The 23,616-nt window shown below is 36.8% G+C and overlaps 1 protein-coding gene across 6 annotated transcripts in view; it reads left to right on the top strand.

Moving 5' to 3' along the window:
* Positions 1-23,616, top strand: part of FER (FER tyrosine kinase) — a 468,361-nt gene that overhangs the window by 19,806 nt on the left and 424,939 nt on the right. For 5 of the 6 annotated variants that reach the window (XM_032335588.1, XM_032335590.1, XM_032335593.1 and 2 more), the window contains exon 2: positions 1,439-1,585. The gene's annotated coding sequence lies outside the window, so the exon portion shown is untranslated. Of the gene's footprint in view, positions 1-1,438; positions 1,586-18,583; positions 18,882-23,616 lie in introns of those variants that run through there. The other variant, XM_032335589.1, reaches the window with a different exon arrangement.

Genomic DNA, 23,616 nt, shown 5'->3' with positions numbered 1-23,616 from the left:
GAATATGAAATTCTAGGTATTCTTAGCTTTCCTTGCTGATAGAGGAGTGTTTAAAAATACTTCAAATTAAATGGAGTGTCCTGTAATTTTGGGGTCTGTCTCTGGGGTAGAATCTGTAACATATATAATATGTACATTTATGTATGCACTCATATGTTTTGTTCTTTGGAGATCTTTATAAGTAATACTGTTTATTAGCTCTACAGGGCTTAATTGAAGATAAGCTATTGACAGCAGCATGATTAAAATTTTCATATTTAAGTATCATTTAAAGTCATAAATTTTGCCATTTAATGTAGAAACTCTTGTCAAAGCCCTACTTTACACCAAAGTGTACAAGTCAGGGAAAGCCATAATTTACTTTGGAAATAAATTCATTCAGTATTCACTTGTTTGGTTGCTACAGTGTTCTGGGGATTGTATAAGATGCTGGCTATATTAAGATGATAATCCCTGTTCTCAATCATGTCAGAGTTTAATGGAAGAAGAGGAATGTAATAATACTCTTATTACATGTAGATTAAATTTCCAACCAGTTCTAGCTTTGGGAACCTTGCCACATCTACAGGAGAACATATGCTTGTGTAGGGGACCAAGAAGGAACCTTTTTGGAAATGAATAAAAAGCTTAGAAGAGTAGGAGACTTGGAAGGTATTCCTGACATACTTTGTTTGGCCAGTTTCCTGACCAGAGGAAGGAGTTATCTTATTGATAACCTCCATGAAGTGTCCTTTGATTCTTGAGAAAGCCAAGGAAGTGGGGGAAATGACAGGAAATAGAATAGGCAAACATTCTTATAACCAAGAAGTCAGGATTAGAAATACAAGGGCCTGAGGCAGAAAATGAGATCTGGTGACAGAGCTGTAAATGACATATATTGACCTTAGTAATAAAGAAGAGAGCCAGTGACCAAGAAGCACCTTAGCAGTTCTCCTAGTGACAAAAATTGAGAGAACAGTGACAGAGGAGTCAGGCTTTGGCATGCTAAGAGGTATTAGAGAAAATGCCTGTTTGCCGGGAGACTTTTTGGCAAATCTTCCCAGACTTTGAGAGTTTTTCTTACATATTAAATTACCTCTTTAGGCTGTGATAATATTTTAACAAATGTAGTTACTTGCCTCTTTTGATATGCTTCAAACTTGAAATGAGTTTTATGCTCTGAAAATGGAGAAAAACACAAATTATCTATTCAAAACTGAGGGAATAGATTAGGGGAGAAGGTAAGATGCATTATACATTGAGAAAGTTGTGGAAAGAAATAGGAGAGAGTAAGCAGGGGATAGAAGAGTTAGGTAAATATAGCATTCTTATTTTTAATGGGGTGACTCTGATATACTGTCACAATTGATTTCCAATAGTAGCCTGCTATACTCCATGTGTATGTTTTTACTTTTTCTCTGTAGTTAACGTTTCTGACTCCTTGAATTTCTTCTTGCAGCTCATGTTTTTCTGGCCAGACCTGTGGTCATTCCCGTGAGACTTCACTGCACATTTTCTGAAGTGTCTTCCTCATCCCTAATGTGTAATCCTTCAACATGGACCTGCTACTTTAGCTAAGATACGACCAGCGATGAATAGTAGTAAGGTAGGATTACTTTAGTCTTCTTAGTGAATTACTAAAAACAAACTGTGAAACAGTTTTGACTTGTCTTGATTTTGTAGTGTTTATATTAGATTATTCTACCTGCACAATCATATCATATTTGTGTTACGTATTTTCTGCTTTTCGTTTATCCTGCTGAATTCTGTCTCATTTGAGATGTAATTAATGTTTTTTTCAAATAGCATTTGTAATCAGCAGAATGCTGATCCATAACCCCTTCCAGCCTGTGTGTCCCCTAGCCCTGTATTTTCAACCATGTGGCACCAAACTCAGTATATATTATTTTCTTCTCAGTCACTCCTCCTCTGGCTTCTGTATTTCCATTAATAGCATTATTAGTCCCATTGTTTAGTACAGTCATATATTCATTCACTGTTTCACTCATTGTTTGCTGTACATCAATAGACTTTTACTATGTATTAGACAGTTTGCTGCTTCTGGGGATATGATGATGAATGAGCTGGATATTCCATCTTTATAGCCATATTTTAAAGTAGGGGGAAGGTTTAAAAGAAACCGACAAAATAGTTATGAATTGTAATAAACTTTTTTGATGGAAACCAAACAAGCAGATGGTTTGGGGATAATGAGGTAGGAGCTACTTTAGATATGGTGGTCACAAAACTGATATTCAAGATGAACGTATATATGAGAAGAGGTTGTTTTAAGAGTAGGTGATGTGTGTGTGTGTGTGCGTGTGTGTGTGTGTGTGTGGTATTTTTGATGGGAAAAGCATTCTCATTAGAAGGACTAGTGGAGTCAGAGAAAGACAAATACTGTGTATATTTATGTATAAATTCTTTTTTTTTTTTTTAAAGATTATTTATTTATTTATTTATTTGACGGAGAGAGATCACAAGTAGACAGAGAGGCAGTCAGAGAGAGAGGGAAGCAGTCTCCCTGCTGAGCACAGAGACCCATGTGGGATTCAATCCCAGGACCCTGAGATCATGACCGGAGCCGAAGGCAGAGGCTTAACCCACTGAGCCACCCAGGCGCCCACTTATGTATGAATTCTTAAAAAGACCAACTCATAGAAATAGAGTAGAATGGTGGTTGCCAGGAGCTGAGGAGTAGGGGAAATGGGAAGATGCTGGTTAAAGGGTACAAACTCTCAGCGTTAAGATAAATAAGATCTGGGGATCTGATGCACAACTTGGTGACTATAATTAACAGTACTGTATTATGTACTTAAAATTTGTTGAGAGTAATTCTTAAATGTTATCACCACATTCACACACACACACAGTTATAATTACCTGAAGAGATGGAGATGTTAACTAATCTTATTGGAGTAATCATTTTGTAATATATGCATAGAGCCAGTCATCACATTGTATACCTTAAAACTTACACATGTTATATGTCAATAATATAAAGCTGGAGGCAGTAGAGAGAGAGAGAAGGAATAGTGGGTATAAAGACTTTGGGGGCAGGAAAGTTTAGTGAGTTTGAGGAATAGAAAAAAACACCAGTGTGGCTGACTTAGTGAAAGAGGCAGAGTTGGGTAGGAAGAGGTTATAGTAATATGCAGGGCTTTGACAGGTTTGGTAGGAAGCTTGTATTTTATTCTAGATTATATCATCATTTCAGCTGCTATGCGAGGAATGGACTGGCCAGCTGAAAGTGAAAGCTGGCAGTTTTAGGAACTGAGGTGAGATAGTGATGGCCTGAGAAGGTGTAGCAACATGAGACAGAGAGATGAATGGATTTGAAATGTATCTGAATCAGAATTTATGGGACTTTGAATAGTTTGGGTGTGGAAACAGAACATTCTCAAGGATGACTTCAAGATTTTTGTGTTTTGAGCAACTGGGTGGATGCTGGCATCATGCCCAAAAACCTTTTAGAAAACTTTCTCATTATGTTAAAGATTGGTTAGTTCACCAAAAGGGAAATTAATTATAATGTTAGAAATGATGTTAGTGTTGGAAATAAAACCATCTAGCAAATTTGTAATATGTTCTGGTTAATACTTTGTTTTGCTTTCCCCCTGGAATTTAATTTATGTGACTTTTTGCTTTTTGTTTTTGTTTTTATTTTATTAAATTTTCTTTTATTTGATTATAAGTGACACACAGTGTTACAGCAGTTCCTGATGTTACAATAGAATGATTCAGCAAGTTTATATATAATGCTATGACCAGCACAAGTGTAGCTACTACCATCTGTCAACACACGGTGCTATTATAAGATCATTGACTGTATTCCTTGTATGGTACCTTTTAATTTATATGACTTTTAATTAATTATGAATTTAATTTCATTTGACTTTAGAATCTTCTTAGAAGTGAAAATAATTGGTTATACTTTGTACTGATTTTTAAAAAAGATTTTATTTATTTTTGAGTGTGTGCACGTATGTGAGTAGAAGGAGGAGCAGAGGGGAAAGGGCAGAGGGCGAGGGGCAGAGGGGGATAGAGAAAAAACCTCAAGCAGACTCCAAATTGAGTGTGCAGCCAGATGTGGAGTTTGATCCCAGGACTCTGAGATCACAAGCTGAGGTGAAACCAAGAGTCAGACGCTGACCCAACTGAGCTACCCAGGCAACCCTATTTTGATACTGAATTCTTAATCTTCTCTCCTGTGCTTCCTTTTTAAAAAGAGATGTTTTTAAAAATTTTAAGGCTGTCTGAAACATTCTGAGACTGTTACCCAAAATTCTGGTATATAATTTTATTGTTATTTTATCTTGCAAATTCTGAAGCATCCTATTTGTAGATGTATATCATACTGTGTTCACTTGAAAACATGCAGCTTATCTAAACTCTTAGGAGATTCACTTATTAAGGTTTTTCTTTTTGTAGCTTCATCATAGTATATTTATATTTTACCTCTTAGGTTAGGTATTTTATGTGCAAACTGAAATTGAATAGATATTAAAATAAATCTTTTCGATTCTGTGCTGCTTATTTCTTTTAAGTTAATTTTTTAGTCCTATCTTTTTTTTTAATGAGGAATTTAAAAAATATTTTCTCAAAATAGAGGAATTACTATTTATTGTCTGTGTTCCATGTGACAGGCATTTGGCTAGCTGTTTTAAATACTTTATTTTATCCTTACAATAGTCCGGTGTGTTTCTCCACTTTGCATATAGTTATCTTTTGGGTTCTAGAACTGAGAAGAAGTAGTAGAATAATAGAACTCTGTGGATGGAAGGAGCTTGAAGTCATCTATTTCTTCCTCTTTCAGCTGATACATAGAGAAGTTCTGTGACCTGCCCAGAATCACACAGCTGATTTTCAGTTTTGCTGAGACTAGTGCTGCTTGCACTCATGTTTCATTCCAGCTGGCCTCCTCGCATGCCTTCTATCTCCCCACCCCTTTACCATCTCATTATGATAAAGTTCAGTGCTACATAACAATGGAAAATGTAGGACGGTAAACACCCATATTACCTTTCATCTGTAGTCATTCAGTGTTCACATTTTGGCACATTTTCTCTTCATATATGTGCATATTTTAAAGATTTATATTTATTATATGTATGTATTTTAAAGATTTGGGAGAGCATTCGCATGTGCACAAGCAGGGGGCAGGGCAAAGGGAGAGGAGCTCAAGCTGACTCTGCACTGAGGCTGATTCCGACTCTGGGCTAGATCCCAGGACCCTGCGATCATGACCCGAGTCAAAATCAAGAGCCGACCGCTTAACCTCCAGAGCCACCCAGGTGTCCCTATTTATATATTTTTCAAGTTATTTGAAACTATACTGAGAGTAATATATAGTTTTTATCATGCGTATCCTAAGAACATGGACAATTTTCTGCATGGTCATAATATCAATATCACATATAGGAAAATTAACATTAATTTAAGAATATCTTTAATTAATGGTCCTTATTCAGATCTTCCCAATTTTCCCTAAAATTTTTTCTTGAGATTTCTGGATCCAGGATTCAATCAGGTTTCATGCATTGCATTTGATTCTTATATATCTTTGTTTTCTTTTAATTTTGAACAATCCCTCTTGTTTTTCATGATTTATGTTTTCTTTAAGAGATATAGTTTGTGTATACTTTGTGTCTCTCTTGGGAATTGCCTGGTTTCTTCGAACATTACTCATCTAAAACTTATTTGCATTTTGCTTCTTTCTTTCCATTTCTCTGAGGTTGCTGGAGATAAAATTGTTTATTCCAGGCTTTTTTCTTTTTTTTTTTTAAAACCATCATTCCAACATTAAATGGACATTGGCTGAGGTTTTTACATTTGGTTGCATTAAATTAAGGATAAGAAAACGAGGAGATCGGTGTTGCATTTGATCCACTCACACTAGTCAGTTTCTGGAATTCATTTAAGATGACAGAAGTCTAGGAGCGCCTGGGTGGCTCAGTGGGTTAAGCCTCTGCCTTCGTCTCAGGTCATGGTCTCAGGGTCCTGGGATTGAGCCCCTCGTCAGGCTCTCTGCTCGGCAGGGAGCCTGTTTCCCCCTCTCTCTCCGCCTGCCTCTCCGCCTACTTGTGATATCTCTCTCTCTTTCTGTCAAATAATTAAAATCTTAAAAAAAAAATGACAGAAGTCTGAAGGATTGCCTCTACTATCCACCATTACCCACCCTCACCTTCTAACCAGGTGGTTGTACTTAGGAATGTATATTTAGTCTCCATGAACATTATAAAGCAGCAACAGTCAAAGATTTTGTCTTTTAAAAATGCCCAGTTTCAAGCAGGAAGCAGATTAAATGCAAATGATGTATAAGCATGTTTGTAGAGAACTAGGCACAATGAGGAAAGATTTAAGTACCTGCTCTCTCTGGTACTTGTGTAGAGCTGGCATTCAGTGAGTATTCTTCTTTCCTTGCTTGCTTTTGAGTTTTACAGATTTGGTTGGTTTTCTTTAAGCATCATATGGCATTTAGGAACAAGTGATGTTTTGTGGGGAAGCAGTAAGAAGTAATAATTTACCAGCATTTTTAAAGAAGGGAGAGTGATATTTTAGCTGAGAGGATAGAAGAAAGTGTCTGTGAGGAAGGGACTACTCATGGTAGTTTAAGGAAGTCTACGAAGCTTTTACTTCTTTTTGCTCAGCCAGGTTTAGATTATACTCTGTGCTTCTACTATACTTTGTACAGGGATTCCTGTAGCAATTACTGCTGTGTGTTAGACCTGCTTTTCCTTAATAAGCTCCCTGAGGCTGTGACCAGTAATTTTTTTTTTTTAAAATATCTTTGTATATCCAGGACCTCACTCGGTGCCTGGCATATTATAGACATTGAATAAGTACTATTGGATGAATAAATGAATGAATGAATGAATGAATGAATGGAAGACTTACTAAGACCTAGTGCAAAAGGACAGATTCCTTTGCTGGGCGACCACAGTAATGGCTGGATGTGGTTTGATCAATTCAGTGTTGAGGTGCTCAGTTAGAGCTGGAATTCTTTCAGGAGCCTAGAAGAGGGATAGAGATGAAGCCAGAGCACTCTCTGAGTGAGAATATAATTGGGAGACTTTTTGGAGAAGTAGCTATCATGATGTAAGCATCTTTGTCATTTTCTAAATAAAATAAATATATTTGAAAGAGAAAATTTTTTTACTATTAAATAGCATTCCATCTGTGAAATTTGATTTTTACTAATATTCAGTTTTAAAATGTTTGTTGAGGGGGCACCTGAGTGGTTCACTCAGTTAAGCGTCTGACTCTTTGTTTTGATGCAGGTCACGATCTCATGGGTCATGGGATTGAGTTTAGCATCGGGCTCTATGCTCAGTGGGGGCTCTGCTTGAAGATTGTCTCCCTTGTCCCTTCCCTGACACATCTGCATGCTCTCTCAAATAAATAAGTCTTAAAAAAAAAGTTTGTTAGGAAGTCTTTCCTTTTTCTTATATATTTTTTTGCATTATAAAACAAATACCTGCTTATGATAAATATACAGACTAGAAATACATAAAATAGAAAGTGATGTTCTTCTTGCCATTCCAGGTTTCAGTCTTCAGAAGTAGCTAATGTTAACAGTTTGATTTATATGAATTTGTACTTAAAAAAAAATATATATATATATAAAACACACATGTTTATGTTTGTATAATTTTAGAAACAGGATCATTGATGTGCATGTTCTGAAATTTGCTTTTCCTGCTTGTCCTTTGAATTTTACCTATGCTCCATATAATTCCAAAATTTATTGGCTATGTAGGAAGACAGAAATACCAGGAGAGAATAATAGCCTAAATAGCCAGAGTAATTGAATGTATAAGGACGATAAAATTTAAAGAGCTCAGAATAAGAAAAAACCTGCTAGTTTTTATTAGTATAATTGCTGTTAATTTAGAAGTACTTCTTTTTGACTTGTTTAACCTAAATGAAATTATAAAAATAGTCATTTCTCATATGACGCATTGTAGAATAAACCCCAAGAGAGTGAAACTTGAAGATTTATTGAGTACGTGAATACGTGGTCATGAATATAACGCACTGTCATTTCTGAGTGCTAACAAAGAGTAGAGGCCAAGAAGCCTGCCTGGAGGAGATGATCTGAACACAATCCCAAAGTACTGATTAGCTAAGCTTTTAAAAAAAATGGCTAGAGGAAATGAAGAAGGATTGATTCAGAGCTGAAGGTTGTTAAGAGAAATGCCATATCAAGACAAGAGGTCAAGGGAAGTCAGCTAATTTAGTAAGTGTAGGGAAAGAAGTATGGGGGTTACATGCTCCAGTTTGCCTGGGGCAGTCCAGGTTTATATCTGTTGTCCTGGACTAATAAAGAGTAACACCCCATTTTACTCTTAAAAATATCCAACTTCTGGGGGCACCTGGGTGGCTCAGTGGGTTAAAGCCTCTGCTTTCGGCTCAGGTCATGATCCCAGGGTCCTGGGATCGAGCCCCACATTGGGCTCTCTGCTCAGCAGGGAGCCTGCTTCCCCCTCTCTCTCTGCCTGCCTCTCTGCCTACTTGTGATCTCTGTCTGTCAAATAAATAATAAATAAAATCTTAAAAAAAAAATCCAACCTCTGGATGATCAGTGGCATACCTTAAAAGGGAGAGAATACGGGGGGTCCTGAAGCATTTTAGGGAATATAGTTCAGTCAGTGGATGGCTAGACATCTTTGTGAGGTTGGAGAGTACGTATAGTAACAGCTGTACCAGAGAGATGGTAAATAGTAGGTTATGACCTAAAACTAGAATATTAAAATTTACCATTGCAGAGATGAAACAGTTTAGGATTTAGGCTATGGGCAATAGCAGTGGATAGTTGAAATGAAGTTGCATTGACTGGATCTTTGGAGAAGAGAGAGGCTGCAGATGTTAAAATCTCCATGGATGAAGATAAGAATTGAATTAGAGAATAAGATTTGGGGTCAGGTAGAGACTCAAAGATTTGGAGACAACAGAGGTAAGTGGGATAGGACTTGTTAAAGCTGAATAGGAAGAAATTTTTGAATGAGATTGGAAGAGCAGTGATTTGGACATGGCACTAAGGAATCAGGATAATGTTACCCATTCTTCTACCCCCTAAGCCCCATGGCTATGGGTTGTACCATGTAGGGAAGGTATGGCCTCCACCTGTGAGCATTATGTTTATGGGGATCTAGTTTTCAGATAGAGTAAGCAGTTGAAAGGTAGAGATTTATTTTTTTTAATTTTTATTATTTTTTTAAAGATTTTGTTTATTTTATTTGACAGATGGAGATCATACAAGGAGGCAGAGAGGCTGGCAGAGAGAGAGGGTGAAGCAGGCTCCCTGCTGAGCAGAAAGCCTGATGCAGGGCTTGATCCCACGACACTGGGATCATGACCTGAGCCAAAGGCAGAGGCTTAACTCACTGAGCCACCCAGGCGCCCTGAAAGGTAGAGATTTAGGGAAATTTGTTTACAAACTGAATGGAATTCTAGAAGAACAATTTGGAAAGATATGACTTTAGAGAAGGGATAGAGTAGGTGTGGAGATTAGGCCTTGCCTTTTCAGAAAAGCTAAATTATAAAAAGAAGCCAACAGTGGAACTGACTTTCCTCTACGTTCTCATGAAGTTTGTCTAATCTGGGTTTTCTGAGAGGCTTTGTCATTGCAGGGTAGAAACCGGCTTTGTCTTTGTTTGGATTATAATTTATGAAACCTTCATGGTTGCCATTGTGCTACTATATGACTTTAATGAACCTATTTGAAAGTACACGTGTGGACTTAGAAATTATTTTGACTTCTTCCTGTTCTGCTGTTCTCTTTGAAGGGAAATAAAATTGTTTGACCTTAATTGAAACACTAATCTCTTTTATAATAATTGATCACTTAGGAAGAGTAAAAGGTTAAGAGGTATCTAGATTATGGTTGTATTTCTAGAATTTAGACCACCCGGGGTAGTATGCATTGTATCTGTACTTAATCTTTTTAACCCATGTTCCCCTCTTTTCTTTCAAATTAACAATGTTTCACTGACATGCCCCACATTTTCCTTTCTGTGTAACCTTGCTTATGTTTAAATTTCTCCTTGGAAAGTAACCCTCCTTCATCACTTGCTCTTCCATGTCCTGTCTTGTGTGGAGCTGCTGTCCTTCTCATGCTTTATTAGTAATGATTCCTTCTTTTTTTAAACAAGAAATTTATTTAAAGAACAAGATGCTTGACTTGAAGGGAAACTATCTAGGATTCATTTCTTTTAGAGTAATTTATCCCTACTTAAAGACAGATTGACCTACATGTAGCAGCTACATATAAAATGTTATAAAATTGTCCTTGGTCTTATAATGATAAATGAAAAACATTAAAATTCTCCAATTAAACAAGGTATGCAAGGATTTTTATGTTGTTCTTTTTTTGTTAAACAATGAGAGCAAAATAACTTACTGGAATATAAAGATAAGTGCTGACTGAGCATGCCATTAATGGAGAGAGGGGGTATTTTCCCCCATTGCTTCTCTATTTGGTGACAACCAAACATATGTTGACCATTTAGTTAAAAAAAAAGCACATTAAAAAAAAAGCACGTGACCATTTAGTTAAAAAAAAAAAGCTTGTGCACATACACAGTTACTTTATGTACAATAAAGGAACAGGGAAGGGAAAAATGAAAGAACAGAGGAAACTATACTGTAGTAGTCAGGATGTGGTGGAACCAAATTGTGGCTTTCTAATTGAGAATGTCTCTTGGTCTGGAAGAACAGAGTTCTGGAGTAAAGTAGCAGGTTCCCTTTTTAGTAGACACCTCCTCTCTGCTGCTGGAACATATCAGTTGTGTCTTCATCCTCTATTTCCAACGGTGCAGGTCTGTTTCATTGATTGGCTGCCCATCAAATCAGAATCTGATCTGCCTCATTGACAAACCCGTTCATTAGTTTACTAAGGTGTATGCCTTTTAATCTTTTTTGTTTTGTGATGAGTACTTTATTTTTTAATTATTACTTATTTTATTTTATTTTTTCAGTGTTCCAAGATTCATTGTTTACACATCATACCCAGTGCTGCATGCAATATGTGCCCTCCTTAATACCCACCTCCAGGCTCACCCAACTCCCCAACCCCCTCCTTTCCATAACCCTCAGTTTGTTTCTCAGAGTCCATAGTCTCTCATGCTTTGTCCCTCCCTCTGATGTACCCCAATTCACTTTTCCTTTCCTTCTCCTAAAGTCCTCCATGTTATTCCGTATGTTCCACAAGTATGTGAAACCATATGATAATTGACTCTCTCTGCTTGACTTATTTCACTCTAAACTGCACCACAGAACCATCCTGCCCTGCAACCTTCAAATTAATATGATCGTTGTTCTCAGTCTGGACCCCTTCTTTTTAATAAGTGTCTCCAAAGCCAGGCACATTGTATACTTTATCTGACTAATGTTCATAACAACCCTGCAAAGTAGGTTTTACTATCCCAATTTTAAGGATAAGGAAATTGGGCTTCCAGAAGGTTAGTTAAAATGTAGTTATACAGCTCTTAAATGGTGGAGTTAGCATTTTAACCCAGGACTGTCTGTTCCCAAAGCCACCTCCTACATGTATGTTTGCAGATAGACCCATGTGCATGTACTCCTTTCATAACTGCCCTCCAGGATTGTTGGAAATGTTCTCTCTTCTTTTTAATTAAAAAAAAATGCTTTCCAACTTTCTTGAGGTACAATTGATGTATAATGTTGGGTGTTTTCAGGTGCACTATGTGATACATGTATATTATTGTGACGTGATGTTCTCTTCTTAATAAAGGCTTTTTGAGCTCCCTACTCAGCTGTGCTCTTTCCTTTTTCTGTGTCTTTGTAGCACTTTATACCTCATGCTTTATATTCTGTGACACCTTCCTTCATGACTTCTAGAAAGATGCATGCTTCTTCTCTATCCCCACCGAGTTTGTAACACATTTATATTTGTGAACCAGTTGAATTATATGACATCTGTATGTTTACATGTTTGTCATCTTTGGTAAATTGTGGGCTTTTGAGACCAAGCCTATAATCTTTTTTTTTTTTTTTTTTTAAAGATTTTTATTTATTTACTTGACAGACCGAGATCACAAGTAGGCAGAGAGGCAGGCAGAGATAAAGGAGGAAGCAGGCTCCCCGCAGAGCAGAGAGCCCAATGTGGGGCTCGATCCCAGGACTCTAGGATCATGACCTGAGCCGAAGGCAGAGGCTTTAACCCCCTGAGCCACCCAGGCGCCCCCCAAGCCTATAATCTTATGGGTCTTGATATTCCTGGCACTGAGAAATATGTCTGACATGTAGATGTTCAATACATGTGGCTGAATGAATTTTGAATGAATTGTATCATTGTTACCTATGAAGTTGTCTATTTATTCTTAATGTACTATAAGTATTTAAAGGTAGTAATCCAAATTTTATTTATCTTTGTACCCCTAACAGTATCTCTGCATGGTAACTCAATAAATACTTGTTGATTTATATTAATACTTTAAAACAGAGAAGAAAATTCTGTTAATAATTCTGCGCTCTCAATTTGAAGTCAGTACTTCAATTCAAAAACAGTTCATTTAAAAACAAACATATTCTTCATTTGTTTAGAGATTATATGGTGTTCCTTCTCAGTGGAATACTATCACCCATTAATGTTGTTCCAGTAGCTGGCTGGACAATCCAGGGCTGTTTCAGTTGAATTAACTTTTATTTTAAATTAAACTAAAAGCAACACTTTCAAATGCATGAGAGGAGTTTTAAATATTGAATCTGTAAGGTGGCCAAGGTAGCATATATTAACTGGTAATGAATGATGTTGTCTTTGTAGTTAAACTTTGGTGACTGTTCATTCCTGCCTGTTTAACTGGTTATGAAAAAAACACTTCACTTTGTATTCAGATGACCTCGGTTTTTTGGTTTGTAATCTTGGTTATTACTTGCGTACTTGGTGGCTTTTTATGACTTTGTTTCTGTCTTGCTGCAGGCAGCTTAATATTTTGTTCAAATAGAGTCACTATTTCTGATTTCTTTCAGTATTGAAGCATATGAAAGGTAAGAAATGCCATTAGATAATGATATTTGTGCTTTAACTGATTAATGATTTTATAGTCTTTATTAATGAACAAACATATAGTAATAAAGTAATTTGAACCATAAACTGATTTTGATGGTTTTATTAGTCAAGGACTATAAATTCAAACTCATTGAATTTCTTGCCAGCTTGTGAAAATATCTTTTGGGGGAATAATGAAATATTTCCCATTTCTATTACAGTTATTATTCACTTATTTGCAGATTTTTAAAAAATCAGCCTACCTTCGTGGTATATTTGTATTTCTTTGTCAGCGTTAAAGGAAATAACTAAAGAGACATTTTTGACCACAAGACATCATCTGTGTTAAAATAAATCACCCTTACTTGAAAGAGAATATTCAATACCCAATAAACTTTCTTTATGCTATATAAAAACAATATTTACATCTGTATTCTCAGAGAATGTAAAAGTTGCCAGTTGTGGAGCCAAAAGTTGAAAAATAGAAGACATTTTACAATAAATACTTGCATATATTCTTATACTTACAAGAAATACAATGAGAATTCTATTATCCTACTAAGGAAACTAGTTACCAGTTTTATATTTTGCTATTTAATAAATGCCATTTTAAAAGACAATTTATTTATTTATTTTATATATATATATAGAGAGAGAGAGAGTGAGAGCGTGTGAGTGCACAGTAGGTGGGGTGGTAGGCAAAGGGAGAGGCAGAAACAGACTCCCCATGGAGCAGGGAGCCTGATGTGAGGCTCAATCCCATGACCTGAGGTGAACGCAGATACTTAACTGACTGAGCCACCCAGGTGCCCCAATAAATTCCATTTTTGTTTAAAAGTATGTATAGATTTCGGGGTGCCTGGGTGACTCAGTGGGTTAAAGCCTCTGCCTTCAGCTCAGGTCATGATCCCAGGGTCCTGGGATCGAGCCACACATTGGACTGTCTGCTCCGCAGGGAGCCTGCTTCCTCTTCTCTCTCTCTCTGCCTGCCTCTCTGCCTACTTGTGATCTCTGTCAAATAAATAAATAAAATCTTCAAAAAAAAAAAAAGTATGTGTAGATTTCTTTTATACAATGTGAACTTCTAACTTTTGAAAATGTAGCAATTTTAATGGTTATTTTCAAGTTTTTAATAACTCTGGTAAATTAGAAACTCACCATAACTCACTTGATTCTTAATAACAAGCCAAATAAAACAAATTTAAATAAACCTAAATAGTCAATAATAGTTCATTAGTTTCATTATTTTCACTTTTTAGAAGATGCTATTTAAAAGTACGCGTCTTTGCTAATAACATGCATGCATTTTTGTATAATACTGTTTTTATCTGGTTTGTACTTACTGTCTATTCAATTATAGATATTTTTATTTTAAAAGTTCATTTATAAATCTTTCAAAAAATGAGTTTGCTCTTGCAATTATTTGCAGTAAATTGAATGCCTGCTATATCCTGGGTAGTAACTTAAGCCCCAGTGATGTAAAGATGAAAAATATGTGCTATTTCAGAGTTTAATGGGAGAAATATATTTCAACAAATAGCTAACATATACCATGAGAAGTGTTATGTTCATCACAGATACTTAGGTGATGCCTGAGATCTGAGGAAAGGGAACACGTAAATCAGCCGTGGTGGTTATGATTGTGGGGTTAGTCAGAGAAGCCTTCACAGAGAATACTACTTTAAAGTTTAGCTGTTGATAATTCTTTAGATAGACAAGGGAGGAAGAGAGTTTGGACTGAAGGAATATCTTCAAAGACACAGACTAAATTTAAGGAGCCATAAGTAGTAAGGTGCGGTCCTATTGCTGAGGGTGGGAGGTTATCTGGGGCCTGCTTTGATTATCAGGCAAAGGAGTTAGAATTTGAACCTGTACGTTAGGGTTGTAAAATTAATACCTATTATTATTATTATTATTTTTAAAGATTTTTATTTATTTATTTGACAGAGATCACAAGTAGGCAGAGAGAGAGGAGGAAGCAGGCTCTGCTGAGCAGAGAGCCTGATGCGGGGCTCAATCCCAGGACGCTGGGATCCTGACCTGAGCCAAAGGCAGAGGTTTAACCCACTGAGCCACCTAGGCGCCCCAATACCTGGTATTATTAAGACTAAAGAATGAAGGGGTGCCTGGGTGGCTCAGTGGGTTAAGCCTCTGCCTTTGGCTCAGGTCATATCCCAGGGTCCTGGGATCGAGCCCTGCATCAGGCTTTTTGCTCAGCAGGGAGCCTGCTTCTTCCTCTCTCTCTCTGCCTACTTGTGATCTCTGTCAAATAAAAAAAAGAAAAGACTAAAGAATAAAGACTCCGAGGTAGGGACTGTGGAGCACAAGAGAATGCATGTACAGTGCTTGTGGCTGTGTACCTAATTCATTTAATAGATATTTATTGCAGCTGTATGCAATAAAGTTTTAAGTTTTAAGCAGTGGAGATTCACTGGGGGAGCAGAACAGAGTGCTCCCCTGACTGATTGGAACTTACATTACGTATCAGTCTATGATATAATAGCCCCTCTGACCTGCCATTCTGCGTTTATGTCTCTCTCTGTAATTTTTGGCTGCAGCGTAACTAACTGAATGCTTCCCTTGCCATTTTTTTCATCTTCCATAGGGTTAACATAGGCAGCTCTTTTGTATTATTTCTGGAAGAATGTAGCTGAATTTGTAATGCCTCTCCACATCTTGTTCTTCCTCAGAGCTATAGTTTGAGATCTGGACATAACTTTTTTTCAAATTGGAATTTCTCTAGAGGTAACTGTAGACAACATACAGTTGTATGAAATAACAATCCCTGGTACATTTTGTTCAGTTTCACCCAATGATAACATTTTGCAAAACCAAATATAAAATGACGACTGGTATATTAATATTGACACATTCTACCAATGTTATTTATAGAAATATGAATTTTAATTATACACAGTTTTAATTATATTCATTTGTTGTGTGTATATTAAGTCCTATAAAATTTTACTACCAGTCTAGGCTCATGTATCCACTACTATCGTCAAGGTATCAAATAGTTCCAATACAATAGAATCCCGTGTGTTCCCCTGTTATAACCACATTTGCTTTCCTCCCCTGTTGTGTAAGCCCTAAACCCTGCTGATGACCCTTCCTCTGTCCTTTTTCCAAAATTTTGTCGTTTCAAGAATATTACATAAATGGAATCATACAGATGTAAATTTTTGGGATTTCCTTTTTTCATTTGGCAGGATTCTTGGAAATTCATCCAAGTGGTTGCCTATATTGATAGTTTGTTCCTTTTTACTGTGGATAGAATTCCATGGTATGTGTTCACTCATTGAAGGATCTCTGGGCTGATTCCAGTTTTTGGCTTTTATGAATAAATCTGCTATGAACATTTGTGTACAAGTTTTTGTATGAAGATATGTTTCATTTCTCTGGCATAAGTGTCCAAGATTGGAATTGCTGGGTCATAATGTAGTTGAATGTTTAGTTTTATCAGAAACCAGAGCAGATGTATTGTTTTGTCTTCTGACCAGCAACAAATGAGTGATCTGGTTTTTCCCATATTACCACAACCATTTGGTTTTGTCATTATATTTTATTTTAGCCTTTCTGATAAGTGGGTAATGATATCTCATTGTAGCTTTTAAAATAATTTTATTTATTGATTTATTTACAATATTATTTATTTATTTGTCAGAGAGAGAGAGAGCACAAGCAGGTGGATTGGCAGGCAGAGGGAGAAGCAGGCTCCCCACTGAGAAAGGTGCCTGATGCGCAGGGCTCAATCCCAGGACCCTGGGATCATGACCTGAGCTGAAGGCAGATGCTTAACTGACTGAGCCACCCAGGCATCCCTTACTTTTATTTATTTTTTAAGTAGGTTTCATGCCCAACGTGGGGCTTGAACTCATGACCCTGAGGTCAAGAATCACATGTTTGACCAGTGAGCCAGCAAGGCATCCCTCTTGTTGTAGTTTTAATTGCGTTTCCCTGATGGCTAATTATGTTGAATATCTTTTCATGTGCTTATTTGCCATTTTTATATCCTTTTCTGTGAAATGTCTGTTCATGTCTTTTGCTCATTTTCTAGTTCGATTTTTGGTTGTTGTTAACTGTTGAATTTGAGAGATTTTTCTATATTCTATATACTGGTCTTCTGTTAGATATGTCTTGCAAATATTTTCTCAAAGTCTGTAGGTTGTCTTTTTATCCTGTTCACATGGCATTTCACAAGCAAAAGTTTTTACTTTTGATGAAACTCAATTTATTGACTTTTCTTTTTTATGAATTATGTTTTTGTGTCAAGGCTAAGAACTTTGCCTAGCTTTACTTTTTTTCCCTAGAAGTTTTATGTTTATATTTAAGTTCATGATCCTTTTTTTTTTCTTTTTTGAGAGAGAGAGAGAGAGCACACATGTGTGTACATGTGCACACACACAGGAGACCTGGTGGAGTATGGAGGGGCAGAGGAAGAGGCAGAGAAAGAATCCTAAGCAGTCTCCATACCCAGTGCAAGCTCAGTCTCACAACCCTGAGATCATGACCTGAGCCAAAATCAAGAGCCAGACATTTAACTGACTGAGCCATCCAGGTGCCCCAGTTTATGATCCTTTTGAGTTAATTTTTGTGTAAGGTGTTAGGTCAAGATTGTCTCTGGCTCTCTCTCTCTCTTTTTTTCTTGGCCTATAGCTATCCATCTGCTTCAGTACCACTGAATTGCTTTTGGACCTTGTCAAGAAGCAGATGAGCGTTTTTGTGTGGATCTATTTCTGGGTTCCCTTTTTTGTTCCATTGATCTGTTTATACCCTCCCAAGATCACACTGTCTTGGTTTCTGTGACTTTATATTAGCTTTTTCCCCAAGATGGACATACTTCTTTGAGTAATCTTTCAGCCCCACTGTCTTTCTCCTCTCTTTCCAGAACTCAGATGATATAAATGTTGGATCTTTTGTTATTGTCCCACAGGTCTCCAAGGCTTTATTCTTTTTTGTCAGTCTATTTTCTCTCTTGTTTGGATTGGTTGAAATCTTTTGCTCTGTCCTTACATTCACTGATTGTATCGTTACAGGATCAAAGGATCTCCATTCTTCTATTAAGCTTATCTAGTGAGTTTTTTATTCCTGTTAGTGCATATTTTAGTTCTGAAATTTTCATTTGGTCATTTTTATAACTTCTATTTCTTTGCTTAGATTTTCTATTTTTACATTTGTTTTTAAGAGAATTTATAACTGATGAAGCATTTTTAAGATAGCTGGTTTAAAATGCTTTTTAGATAATTTCAACATCTAATTCATCTCAGAGTTGACATTAGTTGATTGTCTTTTCTCATTCAAGCTGTGATTTTTCTTGGTTCTGAATATGAGGTGATTTTCAGTTGAATCTTAGATATTTTATCTATTAATGTCAGAGACCCTGGGATCTATTTCAATGTTTTATATTCACAGGAAGTCCCTCTGTTTGGGTTTTGCATGCAGACCTTTTGGCCTATTTTTATGGGCTGTGGTTTCAATGACAGTTAATTGTCAGAGTCTTTGTGCTGTTATTTTGGTTTGCTTTGCTTGTCTGATGTAACTAGGGCTCCCACTAGTTCCTGCTGGTGCTGCTTGACAGAGCAGAAGATTTTTTTCTCAGGGCGAGCTACTAAGCATCTGTTGGTAGAAAAGGGCTAAGGCTGAATTTCCCTACTGTGCCCCCTAGCTGTCCTGATGTCTCTGAGCAGGAGAGGAAAGTCTTGGAGAGCAGCAGCTTCAGCTGGGTTCCTTTTGTCGGTTTTGCCTGCCTGCTCTGGTATCTCTGGTGGGGAAGGAGGTCCTTAGACCCGTGAGGACATAGTTTCCTGACCTGATAGCCGTCTCTGTTGCTGGTTCTTCCTGCCTCATTCAGTTTCTGTTGGCGGGAAAAGGGATTCTCTAGGCCTAGCAGGTAAGGAGAGTGTTTCTCCTGGCTGGTTTTTTTTTTGGTGGGACTCATAAATAATTTCTCTTTTGTTGGTGTCTGGCTCTCTGTTGTCAAAGGCACTCCTATTCGATCCTGAGGGAGTTAACCTCCATATATGGGCTGCCTTTTGTTACTAGATGGGAGGTTCGGAAAAGTCAGGTCTCGGTGACCTCCTGTTGGGTGAGGAGAGCATGAGACACTTGGCCTATGTGGTGTTCTTCTAGTCCTAGGGCCAAAGGAGGTTGCCTTTGATCAACCCTTCACAGTTCTTCTTTGGTAGTCTCTTGTGCCATTTCTTGTGTTTATAGTTGTGTTTTATGCGATGGAACTGGGAAGAAGGGTCTTTATCATCTTATCTGGACCAGAAGCTGGGTTTTACTTTTTATTCTTTTTTGAAAAAGATTTTATTTATTTATTTGTCAGAGAGAGAGAGAGAGAGAGTACAGGCAGCCAGAGTGGCAAGCAGAAGCAGAGGGAGAAGCAGGCTTCTTGCAGAGCAAGGAGCCTGAAGTGGGTCTCAATCCCAGGACGCCGGGATCATGACCCGAGCTGAAGGCAGCCACTTAACCGACTGAGCCACCCAGGCGTCGCTGGGTTTTACTTTTAATTTTGGTTTCTTTGTTGTATGGACATGGAGGTAGTAGGGTGATATTGGCTGGGGCTGAGTTTGACCTTGTTTGGAGGCCAGAGATTTACTTTCTCTTATGACATTCCATTAAACATCTTGTACTTCTGGATTTAATTTCATCTACCAATTCTTCACAGAGCCTGGAATATTGCAAGCCAAGGCTTCCCTGTCTACATTTTGTAACATCCTATCCTGCTGCAGAGAGGCTTCTCTCTTCAGACATTTTCTTGACTTTCCCTAGGTTGGCCTACTAACTATACCTACTTCTTTTCATATTGGAGCATCCAGTGTGAATTCTCAGGATTTTGTTTAACTCTGATTCCTCAGAAAGTCTTCTGGAAGTTGGGGTATTGTTGGGCACATTTCCATAGTACCTAGAGCCCCAGAACTTTCTCTTTCTTTTCTTTGAAACCATGCTGTGAATGTTGTAGCATAAAGATGGTATTTACTGATAATATATTTAAATTTTTGCTTTTTCTTAAAAACATTTTTTGTTCTTTTTGTTATGCCCAAGTTTTCACGTCTGAGAGACCACCAAGGAGCCAACACCAATGCAATCATGAGGGTTTATTTGACAAGCTTAAGCTTGGGCCCAAGTATACCCAACACAGTGAAGTAGGGACTTGGACCCCGAGGTACATGGACCCCGAGTACATGAAACACAGGTGCTCAGATGAAATTTCACAAACTGAATGTACGTATGTAACCAGCACCAGTAAATTAATCATTAAAAAAAAAATCACATTCATGATCATGTTGTTTTGCCTTAAAAACCAATCATCTCAAGGAGTTTGATCCTTATTAGTTTCCTGTATAGTGAAATAAAGCAGATAAATTGGTATGGCATCTCCCACTGCTTGCCATGTATAGGTTGATTTTGGAGACATTTTTTCTTTGCTTTACCTCATATTTCCTTTTTTTTTGGTCCCATACTGCTCCTATTTCCTGGAATACATTTCCTCTTTGACTTGTTACAATCTACAAATCATGGTTATTTTCCACCCCTATCTCAACTCTTGCTTTTTCTAGGAAACTTTACTGGGCTGGTCTAGCTTTCATTATTTTTTTTTTCTTCTTCAAAAATTCTTTAATTAATATATTTTTAGAATAGGTAATATCAATTTATTCACTTAGCACAAAATTCAAATGTACGAAAGGATATATAGTGAAAAGTCCCTCTCCTACTCCAGTGCCCCAGCCACTATGTGTTCTTTGGCAAATATTTTTTTGTATTCATAAGAAAAATTAATTTCTATTATTCTTCCTCTTTTTTATACAATGTAAGCATACCAAGTTCTGTGTCTTACTTTTTTCAGTTAGAAGTTTTTAATGACAGTTACAGATCAATACACAAAAGATTTTCTTATTTTTTATTAGGACTGAATGATTTTCTGCTGAATGAATATACTGGAATCAGATCTACCATATTATGATTGTGAAGGTTGGACAGTGAACACATTCACATAGACTGTAATTTGAATGGTGGTCCCTAGAATTTTTCAGTTACAATCAGATGCAGCAGCCTTGATTGTAATTTACCTAGTCATTTTCTTTTGATGGATATTTCTGCTTTTCTTTTTTGTATTGTTATCTTAAACACTACTGAAACAAATAGTCTTATTTATGTCATTTGTCTTTAGGATATCATTCCCTTAATTCCTAAAGTACTTATAAGCTCTACCAATTTAACAATTAGACAAGGTCTTAATTTATTATGGAGTTGTTTTAAAAATTTTTATCATTTTCATTCCTTGAGGATTGGTAACATAAATGAAATTATTTTATATTTCTAGACCTAGAATACTGGTGTGTATAAATATACCTTTAGGACGGACTGGAGGGTTTCTCTTATAGCTGCCAGATTCAATTTCCTTTTTTATCCTTTTGAGCTCTTCATAATCCTTTTGAAGTTCCTGGTAATGGAAGAAAAAAATATTATCAAAGTTTAGATCAGAGGTAGGTGTATTTAGAAGCAGAAGTGATATTTATCCCACGTTTTGGAATAAAATGAACCACAATCTCATATATAGTCTTTGAAAGAAAGGAAAATGTTTCACATTTCTTTGGCCTCAAAAATTATTCCTTATTTTTCCACTGAAAGCATGGGATAAGACAGAATGTATCTTGACTGAGATTTAGATGAGCTGTAGGTAAAATAACAGGAAAATGTCCATTGTAATTTTTGTGTCCTATAAAGATACAGTATATCCAAGTAAAGATTTTATTGTTTTTATTTCTTTTATTCATTTATTTTTAAAAAGATTTTATTTATTTACTTGACAGAAAGAGAGATCACAAGTAGGCAGAGAGGCAGGCAGAGAGAGAGAAGGAAGCAGGCTCCTCACCCAGCAGAGAGCCTGATGCGGGGCTAGATCCCAGGACCCTGAGATCATGACCTGAGCCAAAGGCAGAGTGTGAACCGCTGAGCCACCCAGGTGCCCCTTCAAGTAAAGATTTTAAAGCTGCTACATCGAAAGTAAAAAAACTGGGATTATCCTATTGATATTAAAGTGAATAAGTCAATTACTTTATATTGGCTTAATTATGTTAATTATGTTAAGGTTGCTACTTTGGGAAATTTGATGGCGTACAGTTTTCCAGAACCTTTTTTCTCTCTTCTGCTTACTTGATAGATCACAAAACTGGCCAGTTTTCTGTTGGGGGAAAAATTGTAATTTGTTCTCTATTTGGAAAACCCACATTTTTACCATCTCTTTAGATGTTACCACTGAGGTTAGAAACATAAATCTCTTCTGATTTTTCTCTATAGCTTGGAAGATCTTCCTGAATTAACAAGAAAGTGACTTCTGGTATGGCTAAGCCAGAACTAAAAATAAGGGGTGTGTTTCATCATTTCTTCTATTGGGCCCTGAAAAATTGATTGCCTGAAATTTTAGCGGTCTGGAGAGCAGAATAAATACTATCAGAGTTTTTGGGATTTATAGCAAACAAACAGGGTATTTGGGGGGAAATTTCTGAGAACTGACCTTTAGATGATCATAAGTTATACTGTAGTGATTTTTTAAGCAACTTTATTGAGATGTAACTCACATACTGAAGAATTCACCGACTTAAACTGTATATATAGTTCAGTGGCTTTTATTTTGTTCACAGAGTTGTGCAACCATTACCACAATCAATTTTAGAACAGTTTTGTTGCCCCAAAATGAAATCCAGTATCCAATGTCAGTTACTCCTCATTTCTTCCCAAATTTGCCAGCCCCAGGCAACTACTGTTCTACTTTATATCTGTACATTATGGGCATTTCATATAAAGAGATTATATAAAGAGATCATTGTGTCTAGGTTTCTTTTACTTAGCATAATGCTTACAAGGTTCATCCATGTTTTAGCTTCTATGAATACTTTGTTCCTTTTCCTTGCTAATATTATATTGTATGTATATGTCATATTTTATTTATCCATTCATCAGTGGATGGATATTTGGATTATTTCCGCTTTGTAACTATTATGAACAATTTTGCTGGAATATTGATGTACAAGTGTTGTGTGAGCATATGTTTTCATTCCTCTTGGATTTGTAACCAAGAGTGGAATTTCTGGGTCATATCATTGCTCTGTGTTTAACTTTGAGGAACAGCCCCATGTTACACTTCCACCAGCAGTATATTAGGTTTCTAATTTCTTCACAGTCTCCAATACTTGGTATTATCTGTCTTTTGATTAAAGACATCCTAGTGGTGTGATGTGGTATCTCATTGTGATTTTAATTGGTATTTTCCTAATGGCTAATGATACTGAACATCTTTTTGTGTGCTTATTGGACATTTGTAACTCTTGTTTGGAGACATGTCTATTGCCCATTTAAATTGGTTTGTCTTATAATTATTAATACTATATTTTAGATTTTGTTTATTTATTTGTCAGAGAGAGAAAGTGACAGAGTGGCAGGCAGAGGGAGAAGCAGGCTCCCCACTGAGTAAGGAGCCCGATGAGGGACTCAGTCCCTGGACCCTGGGATTAGACCTGAGCCTGAAGGCAGATACTTAACTGACTGAGCCACCCGGGCATCCCATGTTTGTCTTTTTACTATTGAGTTGTAAGAATTATATATTCCAGATAAAAGTCTCT

The sequence above is a fragment of the Mustela erminea genome, chromosome 3 (assembly GCF_009829155.1).
Source record: "Mustela erminea isolate mMusErm1 chromosome 3, mMusErm1.Pri, whole genome shotgun sequence".
In the NCBI taxonomy this organism is placed as follows: Eukaryota; Metazoa; Chordata; class Mammalia; order Carnivora; family Mustelidae; genus Mustela; species Mustela erminea.
Note: the sequence above shows the minus strand (reverse complement) of the source record. Positions and strands in the feature narration are given on the sequence as shown.